This window comes from Stegostoma tigrinum, chromosome 7 (assembly GCF_030684315.1).
Source record: "Stegostoma tigrinum isolate sSteTig4 chromosome 7, sSteTig4.hap1, whole genome shotgun sequence".
NCBI classification, from domain to species: Eukaryota; Metazoa; Chordata; class Chondrichthyes; order Orectolobiformes; family Stegostomatidae; genus Stegostoma; species Stegostoma tigrinum.
Genome location: NC_081360.1, coordinates 82,541,168 through 82,553,419, shown reverse-complemented (window position 1 = coordinate 82,553,419; position 12,252 = coordinate 82,541,168). Strand labels below are relative to the sequence as shown.

Here is a 12,252-nt window from a genome sequence, read left to right as displayed (position 1 = left end):
GGTTAATTTTCTGCGGATATGGGTTCAAATACTCCCCTGGTGAAATTTGAATTCAGTTTAAAAAAACAGGAATTTTAAAGAAAAAGTAATCTAGTCTAATGTTGGCCATGTAAGTATTGTTGGTTAAAGGCCCACCTGATTGATTATTACCTTTGAGGTGGGAGGAGATAAAATTCAGACCAACTACTAGATAGGCGGGGAAAGGAAATCTCAGCAGTACTTCATTAAAGTGCTGAGGAGATAAGTTGTGATGCTCATATTTTAGCAAAGGGTCTTATTTTATCTACCAGGTCACACAAAGGCTATGCAAAAAGTGTATTTTATGAGGGAAATACAGGTTTTTAGACCAAATTGTCTTCTGCTAATCAAATACAGTAGTCAGATCATTCAGAGATAATGGGAACTGCAGATGCTGAAGTATCTGAGATAACAAAGTCTAGAGTTGGATGAACACAGCAGGCCAAGCAGCATCTTAGGAGCACAAAAGCTGATGTTTTGGGCCTAGACCCATCATTCACATTTGTTTCTCTTTGCTTGATACATCGACTTAAAGTGAGGCTGACAGGAGTCACCATGATTGCCATTCTTAAATTGTCCCTCTTAGTGGCTGTACCTTCTGTGTTGAGAAGTTTTGCCAAGAAAAGAAATGCTGAGACTCAATACTGTCAATGATATTTTGCAAAGATTCTTTGGTAGAGTTATTTTCATTTCCACATAAAATATTACATTTCATGCAACTAGTCTGGTACCTGGTGCATGACTCACATTGATTAAAAGCTGTGCTGTTGACTGAGAGAGTTTCAGTTCATTCTCCCAGGTGTGTTGAGTGGCTCTTCAGCTGAACATTAGTGTTAATATACATGACCTTCCGAAAAAGTTCAATCATGAAACACTCTTAAAATCCAAGAGGAATGATAACTTTGGTTCTTCCATGCCTGTTATTTTTCTACTTGGCATTGAGACAAAACAAAGGCAGCTGACGTAAAAACGAAACTGCAGCCACATCCTGAAAAAATTGCCATGTACCTGCCAGAAGTAACCTTATATGACAAATATACAAACCTTCCGTGATCTGGGAGAAAGGCCATCGATTATATACGATAGCTGATGAAACCAGTATCTAGGTGAGGCTCACAAATTGACAAGTGTTTTGGTAGCTTAATGCTAGAAACACCACGAGCCCCTTAGACTCCATAGTTACAGTACTTGCTTTGTCAAAAAGATTTAGTTCTGAGAAGGTCCTTCAGAATGAATATTTCCTTGGTGAGAGCAGGAAATGTTGCATGAATTATTAATGTACTTGAGTTAAAAGAGAATTTAGGCCTTTTGCCAGACAATGCAAAATCTCTCCTACAGAATTTTCAATTAGCGGCGGAACAATTAGTGTAGCTTTCAGGGATCATTAATGAGATTACATACATTTAAAATTTTCATTCATTGTGCACCTATGTATATACTTACAAACAAGCTTTCAATTCAGCTTTTGGGTGACTTGATTTAGATTATTTGGCTATTTGAATTTAAATGACTGCCTTGCTTTGAATCACATAAATTTGAGATAATGTTGAGTGTTATATATTCACATGTAACAAGACATTTCACTTCTTCAACCACTCTTGTGAATTGCTCTTACAATTTAAATCAATATACATCCATTACTTTTACCCATATTATTTCATGCGGTCATGAAGTTTTTGAAGGGATGACTGAACTGGCTTCATCATGTACCAATGTATTTTAATCTACTTCCAAAGCCGTTTATTTTTAATAGATCAATGCATTTTGTACTTTGAAAGAAACACGTGCACTGAAACTTACACCCTGATATTATGTTCACTGCTGGAAAACATATGATACCAAAATCTCCTCAGAGGTTCAGATTACTGTATTTTTACCTTGTTCACATCTTTGGTAGGTTTGGAAGTCTTTTTGTGATGCTGAATTTGAAAAGCTGAAGAAGTGGAGATGACTGACTTGTATCTGGTTGGATAGTTTGTTCTTTGCAAACCCAAATGAGGACCAACATAAGACCTTTCTACCAGAACTGTCAGTCTTACAGAGGAGTAGGTGCATTGCCTTATGAGGCTGTGTTCAAGTGAGCAAATATACTTTGAAGATTTTAAAAGAACTAATCAAAAAATCTAAGCCATACATGTTAAAGTATTATAATTTGGTAATATTGTGGTAATAATTGGTGGTACGTAAACAGCAAATAATATACATCATACCTTCACCATGCTAAAATGCCGTCAGGCGCTTAATAGTAGCTTCACCAAGAACAGCTTTGGTGCAGGTACTGCTGAATTCAAAAGTGACAATTTCCACAAATTGGAGTCATAAATAGAAGCTCCTGACTATGCTTGAAGTCTAACCCAATGATTCTTCATATGTTAGAAAAGGTAATAATGGATACCAATGAATTAAACTGACATCGTCGGCTGCTGTGCTAATGTAACAAGAGTGTTTGAACTGAAAACTTCCTAAGCAGAACTGCAAACATTCAAAGTTGATTTAAAACTCATATCTTGAGGGACCTCCAACAACATTACATTATTAATCTTCCATCCCAGCTGCGAATGCACTAATCTATTTTGCATGTATATGTCAGTATGAGTTCAAAGTAACACGATGCAAGCTGAGTAAGGAACGTATTGCATGCAGATTTCAGTTGTACGATCATAACTAAGGCATTTCACATCCTCTTGAGTATTTCTGATTTGAATGACTTGACTATTGGTGGCTGTGCTTTCAACTGCCTCAGTTTTAACAGACAGAATAGAGGTCAGATCCCCATGTGGGGAGATATTGGGCACAAGAGGCCAATGGCAAAGCTGAGAAAAGAAACACTCAGCATGTGGTAATAAAATGTGAGGCTGGATGAACACAGCAGGCCAAGCAGCATCTCAGGAGCACATGAGCAAAAGTTCCCATTATCTCTGATACTATTTAAACTCAGCATGTGGTGCCTGGGTTCTACTGCAGAAGACTCGGACAGATATGTTGCTGGGAAACCATTAAAAGAAAAATGATCACAAAGTTTGTGGCTTTGGCAGCCTTGTCAGAATGCTTCCAATCAATGTCAAGGAGCACGGAGGGTTCCAGAAACAAATTGGTGCAGGGATTTCTCAGAATTTGGAGCCCATTCTATCCAGTGTAGAAGTGGTAACAAATTGGATAGATGTGAATGTAGCCATGCAGCATCTAATGGTTAGCGTCTCATCTTTCGTTGTGACTCACAAGAAGTTTGACACCATTCAGGATAAAGCAATCTGCTTGATTGGCACCCATGCACCACCTTCTCTGTTCCCTCCAAGATTCTGAACCTAGGTGTCTTTTTACCTAAGATGGCACCATAAGTGGTGTCTTGTAAACTTTTCACTGTGCTCATGTGAGTACATGTAACAATGAAACATACTTCAATTCAATTCCACCACTGAAGCAGAATCACAGCCATGCATACCATCTTCAAGATGCACTGCAGCAGCTTGCCATAGCTCCTTTGATAGCACCTTCTAAGCCTTTGACATTTACCACAAACAATGACAAGGACAACAATAAAAAGAAAGCACTAATACCTAAAAGTTCCCTTGTAAAACATGTACCATTCTGATGTGGAACTATATTGCTGTTCCTTCATTATCAAATTCCATGAACTCCTTTCCTTGTGGTGCTGTGGGTGTGCCAACTCGTTATGGACTTCCATGGTTGAAGAACACGGTTCACCTTCACTGTATCCAGAGTAATTAAGGCTGGGCATTAAACTTTGTCTTCAGCAGCAATGGCCACAGCCTGTGAATACAAAACAAAAAGTAGCAGAACTCAATGTCTCAGTGCTGCAAATAAAAGCTCAGACTTTTGTCATCATTGCTATGGATTACAGTGCAAAAAGAGTCTGGGTACCCATGACAATGCAACAACCTGCCCTCTAACAGACAGTTAGATAATCTTTCTCCTGTCATGTTGCAGCCATTGTTGGAACACAACACCGGAACATTAGGACAATCACTGAGGGAGCACACAGGGATAATTATTGACTTTGGCATCTGATACTGCCTGGTTTGATCTATAAATTTAGTTTGGAGTATATATTTTGTGATTGTTTTCGATTTTATATTAGGACTTTGCATGACTTGAAGGTCATACAAAAAGGATGGGAAATTTTGGGATGGCAGATAAATAAGGAATTGGGATTTTGGCTACACTTGAATGACTCTTGTGGAAAAGGGTGCCACTCATAATGTAGAACAAGGAACAAAAAACAGAGAACAGGCCCTTCGGCCACCCAAGCCAGTGCCGATTGAGATCCTCTGTCTAAACCTTTCTAAAGGTCTGTATCCCTTTGCTCCCCGCCCATCCATGTACCTGTCCAGATACATCTTAAAAGAACACTATCGTGTCTGTGTCTATCACTTCTGCTGGCAACGCATTCCAGGCACCCACCACCCTCTGTGTAAAGATCTTTCCACCCATATCTGCCTTGAACTTTCATCCTCTCACTTTGAACTCATGACCCCAAGTATTTGAGTCCCCCACTCTGAGAAAAAGCTTTCTGCTGGGGTAGATTCCATCCGGACCTGAGGACTTGTCCACCTTAATGCTTTTTAGGATAGCCAACACTTCCTCCCTCCTTATGCTGACTTGGCCAAGAGTAAGCAAACATCTATCCCTAACCTCAACATCTGTCATGCCCCTCTCCTTGGTGAATACCGAAACAAAGCACTCGTTAAGGATGTCACCCATTTTCTCTGACTCAACGCATAACTTTCCTTCTTTGCCCTTAAGTGGGCCAATCCCAGCTTTTGTGCTCCTGAGATGCTGCTTGGCCTGCTGTGTTCATCCAGCCTCACATTTTATTATCTTTCTCTAGTTACCCTGTTTAACCTGTTGCTCTTTATATATGAATAGAAGGCTTTGGGATTTTCCTTAACCATGTTTGCCAGCAATATCTCATGTTATTTCTTAGCCCTCTTAATTCCTCGTTTCAGATTCGCCCAACATTCCCGATATTCTTCCAAAGCTTCGTCTGTCTTCAGTCGCCTAGACCTTATGTATGCTTCCTTTTTCCTCTTAGATAGTCTCACAATTTCACCTGTCATCCATGATTCCCTAATCTTGCCATTTCTATCCCTCATTTTCGCAGGAACATGTTTCTCCTGCATGCTAATCAACCTCTCTTTAAAAGCCTCGCATAGTAAATGTGGAATTACCTTCAAACAGTTTCTCCCAATTTACATTTCCCAGATTGTGCCAAATTTTGGTATAGTTGGCCTTCCCCCAGTTTAGAACTCTTCCTTTAGGACCACTCCCATGTTTGTCCATGAGTATTGTGAAACTTATGGAATTGTGATCACTATTTCCAAAGCAGCCCCTTACTGTAATTTTAACCAACTGGCCGGGCTCATTCCCCAACATCAGGTCCAGTATGGCCTCTTCCCAAGTTGGACTACATACATACTCCTCTAGAAAGCCCTCCCAGACACTCCTTACGAATTCTTCTCCATCTTGACCCCTAACACTGAGTGAATCCCAGTCAATGTTGGGAAAATTAAAATTTCCCATCACCACCACCCTGTTGCTCCTACACCTTTCCATAATCTGTTAACATATTTGTACTTCTATCTCATGCTCGCTGTTTGGAGGTCTGTAGTACAGCCCTAACATTGTTACTGCACCCTTCCTATTTCTGAGTTCTACCAATATAGCCTCACTGCTTGAGTCCTCCATACTGTCCTACTTCAGTACAGCTGTGATATCGTCTTTGACCAGTATTGCAACTCCTCCACCCCTTTTACCTCCCTCTCTATCCCGCCTGAAGCAGCGATATCCTGGGACAACTAGTTACTGATCATGGTCTTCCCTCAACCAAGCCTCAGTAATAGCAATAACATCATACTCCCAGGTACCAATCCAAGCCCTAAGCTCATCTGCCTTACCTACCTTTCCCAGAACCGGTCCCAATGTCCCAAAAATCTGAACACCTCCCTCCTGCACCATCTCTCAAGCCATGCATTCATCCTGGCTATTCTTTCATTTCTGCTCTGACTAGCACGTGTCACTGAAAACAATCCTGAGGTTACTACCTTTGAGGCTCTACTTTTTAATTTGGCTCCTAACTCCCTAAAGTCTCCTTGTAGGACCTCATTCCATTTTCTGCCTAAATCATTGGTGCCTATATGCACCACGGCAACTGGCTGTTCGCCCTCCTCCTTCAGAATATCCTGCAGCCGATCTGAAACATCCCTGACCCATGCACCTGGGAGGCAACATACCATTCGGGAGTCTCATTTTCTACCGCGGAACCGCCTACCTACTCCCCTTACAATTGAATCCCCAATGACTATTGCCCTTCCACTCTTTTTTCCGCCCTTCTTTATAGCAGATCCAGCCACAGTGCCATGAACCTGGCTACTGCTGCCTTCCCCTGGTGAGCCATCTCCCCCAACAGTATCCAAAACGGTATACCTGTTTTGGAGGGAGATGACCGCAGGGGACACCTGCACTGCCTTCCTGCTCTTTCTCTGTCTTTTGGTCACCCGTTCCCTTTCTTCCTCAGCAATCCTAATCTGTGGTGTGACCAACTTGCTAAATGTGCTATCCACGGCATACGACATCCTCAGCATCGTGTATGCTCCAAAATGAGTCCATTCGCAGCTCCAGAGCCATCATGCGGCCTAACAAGAGCTGCAGCTGAACACATTTCCTGCACGTGAAGCAGTCAGGGACATCAGCCGTGTCCCTGAGCTCCCACATTGAGCAAGAGGAGCATTACACGGGTCTGAGATCTCCTGCCATTGTTAAACTTCTCTAAGTGCAGGAAGCCACAGTGATCCTTGACTCTCAGCTTTCTGTGTGCTGCAAGGATCCTCAAGAAAAGTCCAGGAAATAGAAGCATTCCTTCGGCATGCCAAAGATCTACACGATCATTTTTCCAATGACAGTGTACCTTTCATTATCTGCACGTACACATTTTAATTAATTAAATCTTCAAAAAAAAAGATGGACTAGTTCACTCATGTCCTTTAGGGAAGGAAACTGCTATCCTTATCTGGTCTGGCCTAAATGTGACTCTAGACCCACAGCAATGCGATTGACTCTTAACTGTCCTCTGGGCTATTAGGGACGAGCAATAATTATGCCTAGCCAACAACTCCCTCATCCCATGTATTAATAAAATACAAACAACTGGCTGTCTTTACCTGTTCTTTCTTATCCCTGACTCCAATTCCACAGAACAAAGGCGTCATCATGATTGTTGTCAGACATTGGGCATGGAATTTCATGATTCACTCTAGATAGTCACACTCCTGCTGAACATTGCAGGAGTGGGATAGTGGAATCACTTTTAGTTCTGGATTGCAACAATTTGAGCTGATAAAGTTACATGGGTGCAATCAGGGATATTTTATATGAAGGCGAAGTCTGCTGTTCCCCACTATGCTCAATCCATCTTGCTGGTGAGAGTAAATGCAACGTAGTTAAGTTCTTGAGTGGAGACCCTCAGCAACCCCCTTATTTGAGATGCTGTCAATGTATACTGGCCGAGCCTCGAAGGAGCCAGTCAAGTGAAAGTTTGCCACGGCCACCTTCATTTCCTTTGGGCACAGTTGACCATATCCTGTTCTGAGTATGTACTTATGGCACAGGAAGTGACAAATTTCAGTGGAGTGATCTTATCAAAGCCATGTTACGTTGCTGATTGTTATTTATGTGGGGCAGGTGGTAGGTTTTGTCTTTGGAAAGCAGAGGCTAATATGGACACATCCTCGTCCCTCTGTGCTTCTTCCATCATCTGGCTGACTTTCTTACACTGAATGGACTCTAGACATTCTCTATGTCATGCTTTACTCCTAAAGAAATGCCTACCCAGACACACCCAAATCTGGGAGTACATTTGTGCAGCAATCTTATTGTTTGTATAATATCTTGCCGTACCAGTTACATCAAATTCTACAGATGGGGGAGGGGACAGCCTGGTGGTATTATCACTGGACTGTTAATCCAGAAACCCACAAAATGTTCTGGATACCTGGGTTTGAGTCTGCTATGGCAGATGGTGGAATTTGAATTCAATAAATATCTGGAATTAAGAGTCTAATGATGACCATAACTCCATTACCAATTGTCTCAGAAAACCCATCCAGTTCTAATGTGCTTTAGGAAAGGAAACTGCCATCCTTACCTGGTCCAGCCTACATTTGACTTCAGACCCACAGAAATGTGGTTGAATTTTAACTGTCCATGAGGCAACTAGGGATAGGCTATAAATGCTGGCTTAGTTAGCAATGCTGTCATCCTGTAAATTAATTTGAAAAAGATTTCTACCACTCTCCAAAATCATTGAAATCCTGAAACACTTAGAGAATTACAGTTGCAGATGAATCTTTCAAAGAGCACAGGGTGGGAGGAACTTAAGATCCCCCTCCCAGTTACTTAATGCATGTTATTAGTCGCAGCAGTAGGTTCAAAAAATGGCTGGTGACAGACTGATTGATGCAATGATCTAATTCCCTTTAAAGCCTCTGGCAGGCGATCCCTATGAGCATTCGTTAAAACTCTCACTCAGTTGGCATCAGGCACAGCTTGGCCAAAAGTTTGCATATTGTTTGGGAACATTAAGACAATCCACAAAAAGAGACATCAATGATCTCAATTCTTTGCCCATAATGTTCAGTAAATGAGATCAAATCTATCTGATGAGCCCCTGATAAAGTCCATTACTTTGACATTCTGATCTGATTACTTAAATATACGGGAACTTAAATGTTTTTGTTCCACTGAAGGTATTGTATTCAAAGCTATAATATAGGTGAAATACAAAGCAGAATTGCATAGGTATCGTCAGTCAGTACTTAAAGAAAACAAGGCTCTCAAAACATTGCCACATCTTGTCACGTGCCTGATATCTTCATATATCTTTGTTCAAGGCCATAGTGTTTTCAAAGGGAAAGTTGTGCCAGCAGTATTCTGAAATTTGTTAAAACCAGCTCACTAATTAGACCGTATTTAAACGTGGACAGGAACAACGTAGGTGGGGAACGTGCTGGTAATTTACAGTTAGAATTCATCATAGCTTTCATCCAGCCAAATTTCTCATAAACAAGTCTTAAAATAACTTATTATTATATAATATTTAAATTTTGCATTGGCAGAGCTCTGATACTTTTAATATCCGAATTTGAAGGATGATGTTGGTGGACGAGAATAACAGACATTGGCTCCAGCAGTAAATTTTGGAAGTGCCATCTTCAGGGTGAGAACGTTTTAAATTAAATGTTTTCATTGTCCTGTTAATGTCTGTTCTAGACTGTATTTATTGATGAACAAAATATGCACGAAGGATATCATAAATGGTTGATGCGTACAGTTGCTTCCCCCTTCTTAACTCGCACAGTGCAGACACACTTGCTGAAACTGGGTTACTAGCTAAATGGCTACCAGGGGTAACTAAGATATTGGTTCAAATTACTACACTTTGCAAAATTTTCACTCTTAGTACTGGCAATGATTAATTGAGACCTCTGCTGTCCAGTTCCCTGATCTCAACTTTTGAATCATTGCCATTAGCCATTCTAACTTCTCCCCACTTAATATTTTATCATTTATGCCCCTCAAACTATGAAACACTTATCAAACTATCAAACCTTTTCAATGACCCACAAGATCATTCCACTGCTTATTGTGTAACCATTAATTCTAATTTCACATGGTCATTTCAGAGAAAATTGATGGATATGGTGAACAGTTGGAGGGAGGTGGGTGATGTTAGACCGCTGAGGACAGGCTCAGAGATAAGTAAGTAGTGAGGTGGTGAAGTAAGAGGAGAATTAAAGATGGCAGAGTGAACTAAACCATAGAATCATAGAATTTACAGACAGAAGGAGGACATTCAACCCATCACCCCACCACTGGCTCCCGGAAGAGCTAATCCTATTCTCCAGTAGCCCTCTAAACTCATCACTTTCAAATATATATCTGGCTCTCTTTTGAAACCCCCTGTGGAATCTGTCTCCACCACTGCCCCAGGCAGTGCAGTTCAAATCTGAACAATTGGAACTTGTTGATTTTCCATTTCACCAGAGATATGTAAGTTGGAGAGCTAACCGACAGTCCAGCAGCATGCCTGTCCTTAATGTATTTCATTGATGATACTGGCTTCAAATTCCATCCCCTTTTTTCACATTAAAATGGATTTTCCAGGCATCAGCAAACCCAATGACTAAAGGCAGGTGAAAATGGCTGGGTGTGACTGGTATCTCTCTGGCATTACTCATAAACCTGGAGAAGGGAAGAGTCCTTTTCTTGCCCTGTCTGCCAAGCTAGCCTGGGAAATAACTTGTGATCCAAATATCTTGATTGGCCAACATCGCCTGCAACATCTGTCCTTGGTATTGAACCTCCAATGTTCAATTTCTGACTCACCTTCCCAATTTAAATAGCTATCTCCAACCTCTCCTCACCATGTCAGACATTTCCCAGCCTTTAAACCTCCCCTTTTACCATCACCCTTCCCCCAACTCCTCCTCCTGCCTCACAATTATCATAGTTCATAAATTTTGTAAGCTTTACAATGCACAATTTTAGGACTGACTTTTTAATTTAACATTATGGATCAGAGGTGATGATGACCAAGTGTATTAGAACATAGAACATAGAACAGTACAGCACAGAACAGGCCCTTCAGCCCACAATGTTGTGCTGACCATTGATCCTCATGGATGCACCCTCAAATTTCTGTGACCATATGCATGTCCAGCAGTCTCTTAAATGACCCCAATGACCTTGCTTCCACAACTGCTGCTGGCAACGCATTCCATGCTCTCACAACTCTCTGCGTAAAGAACCTGCCTCTGACATCCCCTCTATACTTTCCACCAACCAGCTTAAAACTATGACCCCTCGTGCTAGCCATTTCTGCCCTGGGAAATAGTCTCTGGCTATCGACTCTATCTATGCCTCTCATTATCTTGTATACCTCAATTAGGTCCCCTCTCCTCCTCCTTTTCTCCAATGAAAAGAGACCGAGCTCAGTCAACCTCTCTTCATAAGATAAGCCCTCCAGTCCAGGCAGCATCCTGGTAAACCTCCTCTGAACCCTCTCCAAAGCATCCACATCTTTCCTATAATAGGGCGCCCAGAACTGGACGCAGTATTCCAAGTGCGGTCTAACCAAAGTTTTATAGAGCTGCAACAAGATCTCACGACTCTTAAACTCAATCCCCCTGTTAATGAAAGCCAAAACACCATATGCTTTCTTAACAACCCTGTCCACTTGGGTGGCCATTTTAAGGGATCTATGTATCTGCACACCAAGATCCCTCTGTTCCTCCACGCTGCCAAGAATCCTATCCTTAATCCTGTACTCAGCTTTCAAATTCGACCTTCCAAAATGCATCACCTCGCATTTATCCAGGTTGAACTCCATCTGCCACCTCTCAGCCCATCTCTGCATCCTGTCAATGTCCCGCTGCAGCCTACAACAGCCCTCTACACTGTCAACGACACCTCCGACCTTTGTGTCGTCTGCAAACTTGCTGACCCATCCTTCAATTCCCTCGTCCAAGTCATTAATAAAAATTACAAACAGTAGAGGCCCAAGGACAGAGCCCTGTGGAACCCCACTCACCACTGACTTCCAGGCAGAATATTTTCCTTCTACTACCACTCGCTGTCTTCTGTTGGCCAGCCAATTCTGTATCCAAGCAGCTAAGTTCCCCTGTATCCCATTCCTCCTGACCTTCTGAATGAGCCTTCCATGGGGAACCTTATCAAATGCCTTACTGAAGTCCATATACACCACATCCACAGCTTGACCCTCATCAACCTTACTAGTCACATCCTCAAAAAACTCGATAAGGTTTGTAAGGCATGACCTACCCCTCACAAAGCCGTGTTGACTGTATTTGATCAAGCCATGCTCTTCCAGATGGTCATAAATCTTATCCCTCAGAATCCTTTCTAACACCTTGCAGACGACAGACGTGAGACTTACCGGTCTATAATTGCCGGGGATTTCCCTATTTCCTTTCTTGAAGAGAGGAATTACATTTGCCTCTCTCCAGTCCTCAGGTACGACTCCAGTGGAGAGCGAGGATGCAAAGATCTTCGCAAGTGGCGAAGCAATTGCATTTCTCGCTTCCCAAAGCAGCCGAGGACAAATCTGATCCGGGCCTGGCGACTTGTCAATCTTAATGTTTGACAAAATTTTCAGTACATCAGCTTCCTCTATCTCTATCCATTCCAGCATGCACACCT

General features: G+C 41.9%; 1 long non-coding RNA gene across 1 annotated transcript in view; it reads left to right on the top strand.

Annotated features, from left to right (window-relative positions):
* Window positions 1-12,252, top strand: part of LOC132209851 (uncharacterized) — a 162,380-nt gene that overhangs the window by 147,521 nt on the left and 2,607 nt on the right. The window contains exon 3 of the long non-coding RNA XR_009445994.1: window positions 9,150-9,250. This is a non-coding gene — a long non-coding RNA (uncharacterized LOC132209851). The remainder of the gene's footprint in view (window positions 1-9,149; window positions 9,251-12,252) is intronic.